Source organism: Ailuropoda melanoleuca, chromosome 2 (genome assembly GCF_002007445.2).
Source record: "Ailuropoda melanoleuca isolate Jingjing chromosome 2, ASM200744v2, whole genome shotgun sequence".
Classification (NCBI taxonomy): Eukaryota; Metazoa; Chordata; class Mammalia; order Carnivora; family Ursidae; genus Ailuropoda; species Ailuropoda melanoleuca.
The window spans coordinates 121954953-121971177 of NC_048219.1; the positions used below are offsets into that span (position 1 = coordinate 121954953).

The 16225-nt window shown below is 40.2% G+C and overlaps 1 non-coding gene across 1 annotated transcript; it reads left to right on the forward strand.

Moving 5' to 3' along the window:
• The first annotated feature begins 11049 nt into the window (after positions 1-11049).
• Positions 11050-11154, forward strand: LOC117801266. Its single transcript, XR_004623788.1, has one exon. It is a non-coding gene; the product is annotated as a U6 spliceosomal RNA (small nuclear RNA).
• Positions 11155-16225: the final 5071 nt, after the last annotated feature.

Consider the following 16225-nt stretch of genomic DNA (forward strand, 5'->3'; position numbering starts at 1 on the left):
AATATGGAAGGGATTTGCTAACTTAACTCACTTCCTGGTATTACCAGTGTTGAAACTTGCAATTGACCTTGACGCATGTTTAAGTTTTAACTATCTAGACTTTGTCTTTCACCCTTCACTTCCTTTTAGCCCAGTCCTCATCATCAATATGATGTGATTCCACTGTGCACTGAACACCTACTTTTGTGGCAAGTGCAGTGACAAATATACCCATCACACTGAAGGTGAAATGACCCATTGTGAAAATTCGGTCACACGTGGGGTATCCATATCATAAACACACACAACCTGGATGTTCTTTTTAGACAGTACGGTTTCTTTCCTTTTTGGCTTATGTCTCTCATAAAGCCTTGATTGCTTTCTGCCCTCACCACACCCTCCACAGTGTCACATTTAGGGAGACGTGCCCCAAAGTGGAATTGTTAAGTGTTACCGTATTTCCCTCAAGACTATCAGGGCTTCTGTTATCCTGGCCCGTGTTAACCCTATTAAGCTGTCTCATCTTCTCCAATTTTCTACAGCCCATCCCCCTGCCCCAGAGTCTCTCCCTCTTCTACCCCACAGCATTCTCTTCTCCTTGCCATCTACCTTGCCATCTTGAGTCTCTGAGCCTCTATCACATACTGTCACGTGAGCCCACGCTCCCAGGCTCCTGCTCCATGCAGCGACCCTGGGGGAATTTATCTTCTTTTTTTATTCCATTTTCTCATGAAAATTTGAAATCTAACCTTTCTCAGGGGCAGGAGAAGTGAAGCGCTTAGAGGTAGGGAAAGATATGAACGCTAGTCAGTCTAATGATTATTATCCTATGATACTCATTTGGGATCTTAGGTATTACTTTGTAGATAATGTTGTGGACGGTTTTTTGTTGATTTAGGTTTGGGCCACATTATTAAGGTTACTTTGCAGCAACTGTTTGTAGGTTTTTTCAGGATATTTGCCTTTTTATCAGCCTATGCTAAATCTTTAGGAACTATATCATACCATAGGCGTACAAGATATTGTTTTCTTTTGTCCTATATAAATGTTTTCTCACTAGTTTTGTTTCTGAGTTGTTTTGGTTTAGAAAAAAAAGAGTTGTAATCCTGTCCCCTTTGGAAATACCTCTTCCAACTTTGCTCCTTCTTTTCACTTGGCTGGGTCCCATGGTTGCTAACTAACTGCATGCTTAGGTCACATAATGCAAATCATTCCCTTAATGGCTATAGATTTCACATGGAGAACTCAGACATATGTTTCCCATTTTTCTCCCTTTTATGCCGCATACTTGTGCTGAATAGTTTTATTGGTAATGGGGGAGATGCCAGAATATTTACAGGATCATGGTCATGGGAGTGTGCTGTTATTTGGACTATGTCTGGATAATGCCAACATAATCAAAATGGAAACATTTGGTCAATGAGGCATTTTTTTAAATGATTAGCATAATGCTAATAGCTTTGAATATTTAACCAACCTTACAGTTATTTTGAGACCATACAGAAACAAGCTTAGCAGAGTACACTGTAAACACTTCTATTTTAAAAAAATAAAGAAAACTTGTCAGAATTTTGTGTAGTTGCAACATCGCTCAGATGTCTAGCCCTGTGCCTCCTATTCTGAAAGAGACACAAACAGGTCACTTAACCATGCTGTGATCAGCTTCCTCCTTTTTAAAATGAACGTTAACCTTATTTATTTTTAGGCGTCTTTGCGAATATAATGAAAGCTATCAACCCCCCTCCTCAGTAAATACACATATGAAATTTGCAAATGGCTCCAAAATAACATAACAACTTGAAGCTCAAAACAATATAACAACTTGAAGCTCAAAATGATATAACAACTTCAAGCTTAGGGTTTTGTTAAGACTCTTAGGACAGATAATCTTTAAAGACTTGTTCAACTTAAAATTGTATGGTTCCATGAATTTTCTCTTTCCAAGGCTGAAGGACTGGTCTATCCCCACCCTTTCCTCCAGCCAAGATCTCTGGTGCCCATTATGGGGGAGTTGTGGATATGCAGACACATTAGATCTTGCTTCTGTATTCCTTGGCTTCTTTTAGTGAGCGGAACTCTTAAAAAATCAGGATGCATTTTAGTCCTAACAACCATCCAGGAGTGACTGACAAGCACCACCTTCTGGAGAAAACGTGTAGTTAAATGTCAAAGTTGATGAACCCCAACACAGCCGTGCTGTTCTCCAGTGCCCAGCACCAATCTCTTCCCTGCCTTCCGCACCAGTTTTACCCCACATTTCTTGAGCAAGTCTCATGCTCCTTTACCGTAACCAATGGTGAATCTGTCTTTGGTCTCCAGGAACCTTGAAAATTAGTTCTGCTCCTTGGAAGAGTTCTACTTTTCATTAGGAATCTCACAGCAAAATTCAGATCATTTTAAGACATTCCATTGGGCTGTTGTTCATATTAGAAGCTTCATGTCAAGTAACTTAAATATGACTTATTAAATGTTGGTGAAGTAATTTAAAGTACTTACTGAGAGTAAATGGGGAAGTATTAAGAAAAGAACACAGAGTCTCGGTGGACGTAACAGTGCCAAATCAATGAAAACAATGCTCCATTCCAGCCCCATGCATAAGGAAGCATCAAAAGAGTATTTGGTTTAAAAGACCTAATTTAAACATGCAAAATATATTTTTTGGTAAATAGTTAAACTTGCTTTTTCATGTGCTTAGTACCTTTTTACACATGCTTTGAATTTAATTGCAAAATGCAAAATTTTTAGGTAACAGAATTGCCAGAAAATTGAACCATCCATGAATATCTTTATTATAACTCATAAACTTAACTTTCTGTATGATTTTTATAGAACCCCTTTTTGTTTCAATTTTTTTTTCCTCTGGTTCCCTAGGGTCAGACCAATGCTGATATGAAGCCATTTGCCTCATAGGAATTCCTAAGACAGCTCTATAAAAGGTTGTTCTATTGCCAAATTGAGAGACCCTTATCCCATTTACAGCTTTTGGTTTTTAATCTAGACAAGCAAGAATGATTATGTTTCCTGAGAAATTAAATTCTTTAAAGCTCATTCACGATGCATCTTAGAAAATTTTGAGAGTCGAGTCAGCATGTAGAATATTCCTTCAGGCCTATCATATCCCAGAACTGGGTTGGTTTACCAAGGAGATAAATGGAGTACAATAAAGTTTACTGTGGGGGAGCTGCAGAAATGAACCCTTGGAAATATAGGCTCTGAACACATTAATATATTTCTCCTGGCATTTTTAATGAAAAAGTAGGCGTTGATTGTTTACTTCCAGACAAAATTTCTATGTCCTATACCTAAAAATCCCCAGCCTGCCAAGTGCCTTGCTCTTCCCAAGGGGCTATTAGTCATTCTGTAGAATTATATTTATTTTTTTAACTTACTTTCCAGATGGACATATGCATCGTTTCATTAAAGCCAAATGTGGTTTATGAAATTCAAGAATAATAATTAATCATGCCAGTGAGAGCACTTGAGTGAGGAAGACTGAGGACATTTTCAGAAAAACCAATAATAAAAGAAGTGGCTACCATCTGGGGGATGCTTACTATATTCCAAAGCATTTTTCTGTATGAATGTATCTTAACTACACCATTTCACAGTAAATGTTATTGTTCCCATTTTATTTGTTTATATTTTAAAGATTTTATTTATTTACTTGAGAGAAAGAGAATAAACAAGACAGACACCACAAGCGGGAGAGAGGGGCAGAGGGAGAGGCAGAAGCAGGCTCCCCTCTGAGCAGGGAGCCCGATGCGGGGCTCTATCCCACAACCCTGAGATCACCACCTGAGCCAAAGTCAGATGCTTAACCAACTGAGCCTCCCAGGCACCCCTCTTGTTCCCATTTTGTAAATGGAGAGATGGGGCTGTGAGAGCTATTAAGTGATACAGCCTGACTCCAAGTCTGCCCGGTCTAGAGTCTGTGTGCTTTCCATTCTGCAACACTGACTCTTGAAGTTAAGTATTCAAACCTGGCAATCTTGAAGACTTACTAAACTGCATGGGTTCTCTATAACAGATAAACCAATTAAAAAAAAAAGTAAAAAAAATTTTAAAAGTAAAGAATAATATTAATAATAATTATTATTAGGATTCTACATATTTTACCCATTAACAATATTTTGTCTTTAAATAATATGCCTTTTTAGTAGATGACAAATACTTTTTAATCAGTACTGTTCGTCAACTGCCTCAATTTTTTTTTTTTAGGTGAATAGTCATAAACACAAACACACACTTACAGACAACCCATTGCATCTTTAGGAGTCCCTAGAACTACCTTTAGGAAAAGTACAGTGACAAAAAGAGAATCCTAAGTGTAGCAAAACTGAAAGGGTCTCATGCATAGACGATGAACAGAACAAAGCAAAGGCTGATAGACCAATCCAAGACAAAGCATTGGTTCAAGACAATGAAAGCAACAGTAGAGATAGTTGAAGTCATTTCAGAGAAAGGAAAATGCCTTCCATCTATTGGGAAGGTAATCTCCAGCAGAAAGAAATCCCTACCATACTCCTGTCATCATGCACCTGGGAGAAGTGTTGATAATTATTTCAGGGCAAATTGTGGAGGTTGTATTGTTTTAAAATAGAGACCTGGCCAAAGAGAAGGAAATCGGCAGCATGCCAACAACCAGTCTAGCACTGGGTGCTCCTGAGAAGAAACAGATGTAAACACAGAAAATTGTTCAAATTTGCCAGCAGAACCTATCAGTCCATCAGCCGGCAGTCAAAATCTAGAAAATAACCAGAAATCTTTCCTATAAACAAAATGAACTGGAAAAGGGATGGGAAATTAACATCCAGCTTTGAAACTGCTGGGAAAAGGAGATGTGCTACACATTCAGGCAGAACAAAGACACATGTGTCAAAGACGCAGCGTGGAGAATGCGGCAGAGAGGGGCCAGGTGCAATGCCCTTCTGTGATGGGATCTGGGGCTGGGACCATACGGACTTGAAGGGGAGAGCGTGTGAAATTAATAGGCTTCGATGCCAGAATCCTTCGCGCACATCATCACAAACAATGAGGAAATGTTACTGAAATACATCCGTGGGAATGGCCTGTAAAACCTCGGTGTGCTTGTTTCCGAGTTAAGAACACAGAATGTTCACAAACTAGAAAACAAAATACATTTTTTGTTGGGATATTTCATGCTATAACATTGTTTCCAAGTTCATGGCTCAAAGACTGTCGTAGGTATTTTGCTTTCGTTCTATCCACATGTTCAGAATTGCCAGGATTCCAACGGAGGCTTGGTTAAGCGAGAAAAAGATTAACAAGCCTTTTTGACTTGCTGTTTAAAATTCAAAAGAAGAATTATTTAATAAAGTTTAACAGCAGCATTAGAGAGCACTTTAAAAAGATGTTACAAAAATATAACTACTAAAACTGTGACCATACACAAAAGAAACATCCCAAGAGGTATTGAAAAGCAATTGAAAACATGGGGAAGTCTCGTGAAGAGACAGCAGAGAGATCTGCCATTCACAATGCAAACCAAAACCGCCTAAAAATTCTTTCCCCACAGTTCATATAGCAGAACTGATGCCCTAAGTAGTTTTCTCCCTATCAGACCACCATTTGTCATCATAATTCACCCAGCTTTGGGTGCAAATGTGCACATTTTGCTGAATTGGATTATGGAATATTGCTGCCCCTGATCCTACTGGGGGTGTGGCAAAATCTATGGTATGTGCATCATATTGCTTTTATAAAATCTGAAAAATCATGAGTTCTGAAACTTACCTGCTCTGAGAAGTTTCAGATAAGGGACTGTAGACATGTAGTTTGCAAATTTTGTCTGAATTTTAATTCACACAAAAAATAGAAATATAATTGGATGTTAAATTTAATTTTTCCTGTTGTCTTGGATTTTCAGAGAGAAAAATGCAGTAGCCGAAAGCAGATGCTAAACCACTTGTGCAGGACACCCTTGGAGACTGTGACACTTATTCTGTCATGATTAGCCCCTCATCCACCTCCAGACTATAGAAGATATGGCCAAGAATTCATTCAAGGGCTAAAGGGATCAATAGTAAGATTTTATTTTATTTTTGAAAGATTTTATTTATTTTATTTGAGAGAGAGCGAGCACAAGCAGAGGGAGGGGCAGAGGGAGAAGTAGGCTCCTCACTGAGCAGGAGTCCGATGCAGAACTCAATCCCAGGACCCTGGGATCACCACCTGAGCCAAAGCCAGACCCTTAACCAACAGAGCCACCCAAGCACCCCAGTAGTAAGATTTTAAAGGAAGAAGTGTTTGCGTGCTGGACATTCATCCTTCCCTGCTCATGAAGGACATATGGGGCACTTACCTTTCTTCTCATTCCAAGTGAGGGATGGCTTCAGGAGGAAATTGGAGAGAATTTGACCTATGAACACCTAGAAGATGTTGAGGACTGAAATTTGACTCATTCCCAAAAGAATGTCAATGAGCAAGGCTATATTGGAGTTTCTCCTTTTTGGTGGCAGAAGGAAGGGACAGATTTGAGGGGGGACAAACCTATACTTCCACAATTGAAAGGAAAAGGAAAAATTTTCCTTGTGGTCTAGATGTCAATCGTTAGGAAGGACATCCTTGAGAGGGACTCTGCAGGGGTGAGGAGACCAATGGAGAGACAAGGACTATTCAAAGCTTGAGGGCTACCAGCAGGTGAAAGTACAAGTCATAAAAATACCCAGTGGAGACTCATATTTGAATATTGCACCCAGAGGTCTCCAGTGAAGCTTTTCCAGTCATATAAGACCATTTCTGATCCTACACGTTTTAACTGACCCAAGAAAATAGGAGATAAACATGGAGTATGTAGCAAGGATATCAAAGAGAAACTGAATATACCTCTTTTTTTTTTTGTACTGCAAGTCTCCCAGCTTGATGGAGCCCCAAACGAGGCAGACACTTAAAACTAAATGAGAGCATAAAGTAATATTGCTCTGGTTTAGGCATTTTGACACTGGAAGCAAGAAGAGACTACTCATTTCAAGGCAGGCACATGAATAAGTGACAATAAGCAACATCCCATAGGTCCCCTCCACTCAGCGTATGTGAGGCTGCCTGCAGCTCTGTGTTGACGAGGATGTGAGCTGTGACCACAAGCTGGGAAAGAGTGCTATGACTACTTGGACTGAGAAGCAGGAAGTGGAGGGAAAGTCTGCCACGTACCTGTCATCTGTAGTTTAGGGAAACAGTGCAAATGGACTTGTTATTCTCTGTCTGCCCTGTGAGAGTCCTTGATGAGAAAGGGATTAACACAAAGTAACCATTCAGTACATTTTTGTTGAACGAAAATAACATGACCAGTGGAGCAAATCTACATACCTCACGTTTGAGAGGATTCTATGCACATCTGACCACAAGCTTCTGCTGAAGAGAAAATTGCCTTTGATTTGTCGGTCGAATAGCCATCACTGCCATGACAGGCATATGGTCAAACAGGCCCTGTTCAGTAGAGACCCAGGTTTCCCTGGACTAGAGTTACTAGAAGAATTATCACTGAAGGACAATTACTAACTTTATGACCACGATTTACCTATAAAGCTGATCCTGTGATTTACCAATAAGACTGGCCTAGTATTTAGACAGTCTCTAAGACAAGGCAACCAAGGTTGGTTCTTAGACTAGAAGCAACATGTGGTAGTTGACGTTCCTTAAAGCCTCGTCCTTGGGGTGCCTGGCTGGCTCAGTCGGTAACACATTGACTCTTGATCTTGGGGTCGTGAGTTCAAGCCCCATGATAGGCATGGAGCCTACTTCATATATCAAAACAAACAAACAAACAAAAAACTCCGTCCTTTATGGCATCACCAGCTTGCTTTTGGAGGCCTGGGAGCTTCTTTCTTCTGATTTACACACTGACAGACCAGTGCCCTTGGTGTTGCTACAATTTCCTTCTCTCTAATCCATCCTTACCCAGTCATCACATTTATCTCCCTAAAATATTGCACTGTCAGTATTTCTTCGTGCTTAAAAAATATTCAGTAGCTGTTCATTGCTTAGCAAATAAAGTCCAAAATTCTTTGTCAATTATTCAAAGACCTCTGTGAATGATATTGGCTTAACCTACTTCTCCAGTCTGACCTTCTGCTTCTCCCATCCTGTGCAGGTGTAATCATGCAACACTCCCTGAGTATATCTTATGCCTCTTCTTTCTTTCCTTGGCTCATGATATTCCTGCTACCAGAAGTATGCTGCCTCCTTCCACCTGTTCTTTCTCCCATCATTCGAAGCCTTTCTCAAATACTGTCTCCTTCATGAAGATTTTACACCAAACCTACTGGCATCCACAAATCAGAAATTAACTCCTTTCCCTGGTGTCATTTTTTTATAGATATTATCATATATCGTCTTATATTTTAAAGGAAAATGGCCAAGCTCCCTACTGAAAATTAACTTTTTAAGTAAATTAAGTTTTGTTGCTCTTTATAAAGTTTCTTATGCTTGGCACAACAGGGCTTGTATATAGGATAATGGATAAATATTTTAAGAATAAAAGAGGATAAATTAATGTTTAGCTGTTAAAAAAATGTTTTAGAATTAGGTAGAGGTAGGGATTATACAGTATTGCGAATGCAGTAAATGACACTTCACTCTACCCTTTTAAATGCTTAATTTTATGTTGCTGAAATTTCACCTCAATAAAATCTTTTTAAAAGAGTGAATTAATGATTGAATAAATCATTATACCTTTCTAGCATACAGCTGGCAAATTAGCATCACTTTTTTCTCTCTGTGTCCATTTTGCAGAAGAGAGCAATAGGGACAAGTCATTGTACTTCCATATCAACAGCATGAATATGTTCTCTAACTAACTTCTCCCAATTTCTCTATCTTCTGGCCAGATTACCTTTGCAGAGTGGTGGTTTCCATGACCCCACAGCCTCTGATCCTGAGTGAATGGATGGGACTATTCTCTATATTCCCCGTCTCCAATCTGACCGAAACAAGCCTCACTGGCCTCCAGCCAGACTACCTGAGGGAGAAATTCATCATCTAACATAAAAATGGAGAATAGGTTTGAGGGTATCTGCATCTCTCCTTAGTCTGAAAGAAAGTTAATCCCAGAATTTATAGACAAAGTACTTTCCCTTAGCTACAGGTGCAAATCACTGTCAATTACAATTCCTCCTCCATAGAAACACATTCTGAGAGTATTTTATCTTTTATCATAGAAGACATTTTAAATGACATTTAAACAAAACATTTAATGGCACCTAAACAACGATTTGTGAGTGGAGCCATTTCACCTGCAATGACATTCCAGCCACCATGAATGATCCTCCTTCGAATGTTGATGGAATTGATAAACCCATGGTTTCCACCTCCATTTACCCCCCTCTCCAATATACCCCGCGAAATGTCACCAGATTTATCTTTCTCACACACTCCCCAATCCAGAAACATTACTCTCAACTCATCACTTACTTTAAAAAGCCCTAACTCCTTTGGTCAATGGTTGTTAATGATGGCTGCACGTTAGAATCACCTGGTGAATTTCTTACGCATGCTGATGTGTGGACCATCTGAACTAGAAGTGCTGTGCAATGAGGCACAGGCATAGGTATTCTTTTAAGGCTCCTCAGGTGATTCAAATGTACAACTAGTGTAGAGAACCACCATCTGAGTTAACTTTTCAGGAGCTCTGGATCAGAAATGGCAGAGGCAGAGGTAGGGGATGTAGGATAAGAAATGAGAAAGAGAGAGAGAAGACAGACCAGTTACCATGGAAGAGAACTGAGCCAACTGAGATGCTTCTTGCAGATGCGGGCAGGGGCGGGGGGGTATGAGACAGTTCTGACTCTGTGAACACAAGCAGAAAATGAGCTGCACACCGGCCCCTGCCAGTCCCTTCGTCAGCTCTCTGTTGTTTACATCTGGTTCTGGAAGAAGCGCCAGTCACGCAGCCACGCAGCCTTCTGCAGGTTCCCAGCCTGCCCTGTCTTAGCAGGTCACTCTTTCTACTCTGGTCCCCTCTGTCCCACCCCACCCCTTCCTAAGTGTCTGGACCTCGGACAGGCACAGACGCAGGAGCGAGGCTTTACTGGCTGATCATCTTCTCCACTGTATGAAGATCAAGAGGGCAACAGCGTTTTATCTGCCGTAACCACACAATAGGCTCTTTCCTCCCAGGGGCAGGATTAGGTACATTTGTGTCACGTGGTCTCGCTGCCCGGCTCTCCGTCCCAACGTGAAACAGAGCATCTTGAAGGATATAAATGACGCTGCCTCAATGGCAGATGCATCTGGTGCCTCCAACTCCTGTCAGGAGGCATTCGCGTTCAGGTTTTGCTACAAGACCTAGGGTGGGCTTTATCGAAGCACTTTATGACTGTGCTTTCGAAAATGTTTCCCTCTAGTCATCATTATGAGGTTATGGATTAGGTAATGTCTTGAAAAATGGCCAGAGGGCTAAAGTGTCAGCTTTACGGCTCACATACCTGAAAATAACAATGTGGGTTTATTATTTTTATTCAACAGTATCTTTGGAATGCCTCATAAACAGAAATTAACAGTGACAACTCTGTCTCTGTACATGACTCTACCAACACATAATGCTAAGGAAAGCCAAGGCCACTGACTGAATACTTTCTAGAATTCCTCTCCCTTAGTATCTCAGCCCAGGTACATTCCTGGTCTCTTTCTTCTCAGCCAGTGGAGCCAACTTCAGTTACCCAAGGTTCACTAAAATCCACAGATAATCCTCCACATAGATATATTTTTAAAGAATTTCAACCTCTCTTCCCATCTCATCGCCTATCAAAATTTCCAATAAGCCCCAGAGATACGACTTGGTATATCCGGCTGCAAAGAAAGAAAGACTGGCTTGAAATGTGAGCATGCTGGCAAAGAAATGACCAAAGCATTTTGAAACCACACATATATTTTTAATTCATAACTTTTCTTTCTTTTTATCTAAACTTTTACATGTGTAATCCAATTCCAGTTGCTATGTTTTGGAATTTAAGAAGTTATTGTCTGCACAATCTGGATTTAAAAAGCACTCATCTGGGTTGGTCTTACACAGAAATCACTCCAGCAAGCATTACCTTCAAATACAAAGTCTGAGTGCTTGCTCCGGCAGCACATAGAAAGTCGGAACAGTAAAGAGATGACTTGCATGGCGCCTGCGCAAGGATGACTCGCAAATAAATACAAAGTTTGATCGCTTTTCCAGAATCACGCGTTTCAGATTTTTTAAACCAACCAATATAAATCAATGATATATAAATAAAGCATATGCTAGATACAAAACAATAGTCCACGTTTGAAAAAATATAGTCCTAGATTCTCTAATTGAGAAGATATATAGACTCTCCTATGCAATTTCCTTGGACCCTCAATAAAACTGTGATAATGCTCTTCTACGACACTAACCAAATTATTCATTTTCATGAATGTCTGTCCGCTAGAGGCTGGGAATTAGATTATATTCTTTTTTCCTATACCCAATGCCTCATGTAAGTAGTGGATTCACATGAGGTAAATAATATTTGTTTGCGGAATAAATGACCACGCATATAATGTGTGTGCGCCTACACACACACACATATATATATATATGTGCAATAGGCGTATGTGTCCAGTGCATATACATATATACATATGTATGTACAATATTTATATACATACACACAAGAAATTAACTATTTATGTGAAATTTGGGGTGTGTGTAAAATTAGAAGGAAGAAAATGACAAATGTAGTATAAAATTTCCGTCATGCCAGTGTTGAGAAAACAAGGCCATACCCAATTTGTCCTGTAATGTTATAGGATGAGTGGTAACCTACAAAATATGTAGGTAGGAACTGGTTTGGTCAATGTTTCAATTCCTGGCATAATAATGACCTTTACTGCATTTTTCTGGACACCCTTTTAAAGAGTTTTTCCATGAAACAGATTTTGGCATACCTGCTTTTTCATGTGGTCATGAAAAGACTGTATTGAAAAGAAAGATAACTTCCACCCTAATATCTGTCTCTGTATTACATAGAAATGTGCAATAAAACATGTGATATATTTTTTATTACCTCAATTATATATTCCAAGGTCCAAAGACTGAAAAAGAGGTTTCAATTAATTTTTTCCAGCATGCTTGAAGGTCAACGTCCTTTAAAATTTGCACATTATGAGAATGGAATGTGCTCAGGGATCAGCCAGAAGTTTAAAACATGAGAACTTTGCAGCTGTGGCTATGGGCTTAGGCTCAGGAGGAGACGACAGGTCCCCTTCTGGCCATTCCATAAGTTCTGACGAGCTCCGCAGGGAGTCACAGATAATACTCCCTGTCCTGACCAAGCCACATGGATTTTGAGCCAAACGATGCAGGTGTACAGGAATAAGCTCTCACATTTGCATAGCACAATATAATCTGCTTCCCACTACCAGCTTTTGAATTAGGCAGAAAAATAATTATCTCTAGGTTATAGACAAGGAAACCAAACTTTGGTGAGGTTTAGAGGTATGAGATAATAAAAACCACATAGCTGGTCTCTGTCCCCGGTTCCTGACAGAGCTCCTGAAACTTTAGTAATATCCTAAGCGATATGAGCACTAGGAACATCTTTTGTTTGAATATTCGATCCCTGACATTGGGCTCCTGAATCCCTTGGACTTTCCTTGGTGATAGGAGTGTCTCTTGTTCTAATGAGGTGACCCTGAGTAGACTCCTGGGTGGCTCCTGGCTAGGGCTGCTCACCAGAAAGACCAAGCCATGATTAGAGGCTTGGAACTTTCCGCCCCACCCTCCATTTTCCAGAGAGGGGAGAGGGGTTGGAAAAGAAGTTCATGATAAATCATGCTTACATGATGTAACCTCCATTAAAAATCCCAAAAGTAGGTGGTTGGGAGCACTTCTGCTTCTGGGTTGATGAACACATGGAGACACTGGGAGAAGGCATGGAAATTCTGTGGCCCTTCCTACATATCTTGTCCTCCACATCTCTACCACCTGGATGTTCATATGTATCCTTTATCATATCCTTTTATAATAAGCTGATAAATAGTTTTCCTGAGTTTCCTTGAGTTCTAGGAGACACTCTAGCAAATTAATCAAATCTAAGGAGGGGGGTTGCAGGAACCTCCGATTTATAGCTGATCAAGCAGAGCACGGGTAACAACCTAGACTTCCGATTGGTATCTGAAGTTGGGAGACACTTAACCCCATTTAACTGAGATCCTAACATGTGGGATCGGATGCTATCTCCAGGTAGATAGTGCCAGAATGGAGTTAAATTGTAGGGCATCAGCTGGTATCAAAGAATGTGAGAACCCCCCGCCCCCCACATAGCTGGTGTCACAAGTGTTGGGAATGTGGTAGTCATGCGAGAGTAAAGAAGAAAGTAGGGAGGAGGACTGGGTTTTTCCTACTCAAGTGGCTCGCAAGGGCCCACAGTACAAAGAGATGAAATTGGAATTAGAACCTATACTTCTGGTCAGAGGTATAGAGGTCAGAGGATATAAGTGTTTCCAGGCCTACTATACTTCCAGGCTACATGACCTTCTGCAAGATTCTCAAGGTCTCTGAACTTGATCAGCCTCACCAATAAAACAGAATAAAAATCTCTCACATTGTTACTCTGAGGGTGAAATAATGTGTGAAAATGGTTTTGTCGACAGCAAAGTATTATTCAAGGTTCATGTCATATTTACTCTTTCTCTCCCCTGCAAATAGTAACAGGATAGTTTCCCAGAAGCAACCAGTTTTTGAAAAACAGGTACAGAATCCATTATCTGCAATTCTGAAATCTCCAAAACTCTAAACCAAAATTATTTCTAATTAGTTTAGCAGCAACTTCTTACCTGAACTGACAGGCCTATTGATTATCTTGTTTTCCCCCATTCAGTATGAATATTCATTTTTCCACAGCAGAGATATCAATATAATTATAATGTTACAAGTTGCTGCCTCACACCTGTAGGACGTGTTCTGAGATAATTGCTAACAAGGCACATTATCTTTCTAAAATTCAAACATCCCATATTCCAGTGTACATATGACCCTAGAGATTCTGGAGGCATCGTGGGGCTTGTAATACGGAGTGGTGTCCCAGTCACGCAGCTTACAAATGTCCTGATGACAGGGTGCCATGATTCTGAGTGAATTTTGTGTGTTACATCAGAGGCTGGGTGATTCTGACATCAGCCATAGGTTGGGTCTACTCCAGAGGAGACTGAGGACAGCCTCAGAGGTGTCACACATTCCCAGTCCCACACTTCAACTTGATCCCTAGTCCCAAAACTAAGGAGGCCATTTGAATGATTCTTCTCACAGCAACACATCCAAGTGCTAGAACCAGAAGCCACAGTGGAAAACGGACGAACAAGGACGTTGGGCAACACAGAGCAGAGTCGGGATCCCTGAACTACTGCTTACCAGCTCTGCACCTTTGACAGGATTACCAAGATTTTTAAATTTGGTCTTCTTATCCTCAAGGTGGGAATTTAAATAATGTATCTGAGGGCTGTGGTTTTATATGGCACAGTATATATAAAAGTGTTTTCCGTGGTGACAGATTGATACTAGGTGTCCAGTAAAGGGTAGATTCCATTCTCTTTTCCTTTGTTAGCATTTCCATGGTATTTCCATTAACAGAAATTTCTACCATAAGGTATTTGTGAAGTTTTCTTCAAATTGCTGATTTGTTGTGGTGGTGGTGTGTTAATTAAAATAGCTGAGGGTTGTTATTTTTTTATTTTTTTTCTGAATCTTGGTCTGGATCTCTGCCATTTTTAAGTCCAGAAAGTAGGATTTCTGGTTTAATTCCAATATTATTTTGCCAAGCTATTTTTTAAAGAAAACAAACTGTTTTAATAATGTATGAGGATTATAATGCACGTGTCTCACAGTTTGAAGGAAACAGAGCAAAACACCCATAAGTGATAAAGTGTGTTTATTGTAGGTCAACTAATTGCATTTCTCAAACCTGGAATATATGAAATTGGATGGTTGGCTCCAGTCTGTAGAGACCTAGGGGGCACACACTGTATCTCGGCTGTGATTCATTCTGAAGTTCTGAAGGCTGGAGCTCACGATAATAGCACACGAGCTTTGGCATGACTAATTCACTGAACTGTTTAAAGAGGTCTTGAGTCAAAAAGTTCTCCCAAAGTTTAATTACCTCAAGTCATAAATGCACAAAGAGAGGTTCCCTCCAGCGTTGGAGTTTCTCCCAGCTGCTGTGTTGGGTGGCACAAGAGCTAACTCACAGGCCATCAAGCAACCTTGTGTCAAGGTGCTTAGTGTTGCTCTTAGGCTCTTTTTTCTCAAATAAGGGAGCATACATTGCAAAAAGAAGGCACGCATGTCTAGGAAGGTGGTCTGTTAAGTCAACGGGGAAATAAAGGACAATTCAGCAAATGGTCATAGGACCAACAATCATCATAAGATAAAGTAAACCTCAGTAATCCGCATCTCAGGAAATCAACGCTAGACAAAGTTGAATGTGAACTTTAATGGGAACAGGAAAATCTTCATAAGAAAATATGGAAAACTACCATGGGAAGGAATCTTAAGGCAAAAATGCACAAACCCTAAAGGGGAATATTACCAGATTTTACTACATCAAAGTTTAAGATGTCTGTAGAACAAAAAGTACTAATAAACAAAATTAGAAGACAAGCCACAGACTGGGAAGTGATATCTGCATGTAAGCGACAAAAGATTAGTACCTGGATTCTAGAAAGTAGTTCCAGACATTCATAAGAAAAAAACTAATGGCCCAGTAGAAAAATGGAAAAAAAAAAAAACATGGAAATCCCAGAAGAGGAAACAGCATTGGCCAATAAGTATATGAAAAGATGTTCAGTGTGACAACAAATGAGGGAGATGCCAATATAAACAGATGTGGCAAAATTTTCAAAGCTCATAATGCCACGTTCTGGTGCAGTGGTGAAATGGCAAGTCTCATGTGCTCCTGAAGGGCAGTGTGAATTGGTAAAGCCACTTTGGGGAAGAAATACTTGGCATCATCTCCTAAGGTTGAAGATGCCCCCACTCGTTTGTCTGGGAATCCCAACCTAGAGCAGGAACTTCCTATGGACTGCGCAGTGAGCTCTGTATGGGTCAGTTGTGTGCAGGGAATCTCATCCTGGAGGCTTGGGGATAGGTGGGAAGGAAGGGTCTACAGCGGCCTGAAGTCCTGTGTTGGTTTCTTCTGGACATTCACCTGTTTCCATAAATATGCCATATATATGTTTTCATTTTCTACGCACAAAACATGTTACACAACCCTGCCCAGAAATA